The sequence below is a fragment of the Verticillium dahliae genome, genomic scaffold, assembly GCF_000150675.1.
Source record: "Verticillium dahliae VdLs.17 supercont1.10 genomic scaffold, whole genome shotgun sequence".
NCBI classification, from domain to species: Eukaryota; Fungi; Ascomycota; class Sordariomycetes; order Glomerellales; family Plectosphaerellaceae; genus Verticillium; species Verticillium dahliae.
The window spans coordinates 717,430-718,111 of NW_009276922.1; positions in this window are offsets into that span (position 1 = coordinate 717,430).

Sequence of the window (682 nt, forward strand, 5' to 3'; positions counted from 1 at the left end):
CAGGCCCCCCCCCCCGGAGGAAAGGGGGGGGGGGGGCAATCCACACTAGCTCCGCGGCGAGCATCCGGAGCAGGGGTCGCGGTCGTGGTCGTGGTAAATGGTTCACTCGTTGTTACCCAGCGTTTGGGACATTGGGTCCTCACGAGGAATAGCGCCAGAGCGCTAGTTGGGGGAGAAGCAGATGAGAGAGAAAGAGGGGGGAAAACGTGGCAGAGACCTGGTGAGCTGACTGATTACGGCTGCTGGTACTGTACCTTGTAAAATCATCGTCGTTAACCTTGGAGGTGCTTGGGCCAGAAAGCACCAGGGCACGTTACATTGTTCGTCTGGTTCAAATCATCCACTCTGCTACGACCCTTGCGACCGTATGTCACCACCCCCGTGTGGGTTTGAGAGGCCCCACGAGAAGGACGTGCGCTCTTCTGGAAGTCTGGTAGTGAAAGAAAATCAAAATATTCTGAATATTCTTTTTTTCCCACGTCTCGGTTCTCATCCTGGCAGAGCCCCATCCTCCCGTTTCTGCCAGCTTTGATCATCCGCTCCGCCAAACCTTGTGTACAGCAGATGCGCTCGTCATCGTACTTGTTTGTACTGTGATTTCGACGCCGCTTTCGTTGGTCTTCATAGCAGCATTGATATGATGGAATGATACATGTACGTACCGACCACTCTGTTCCCCTCT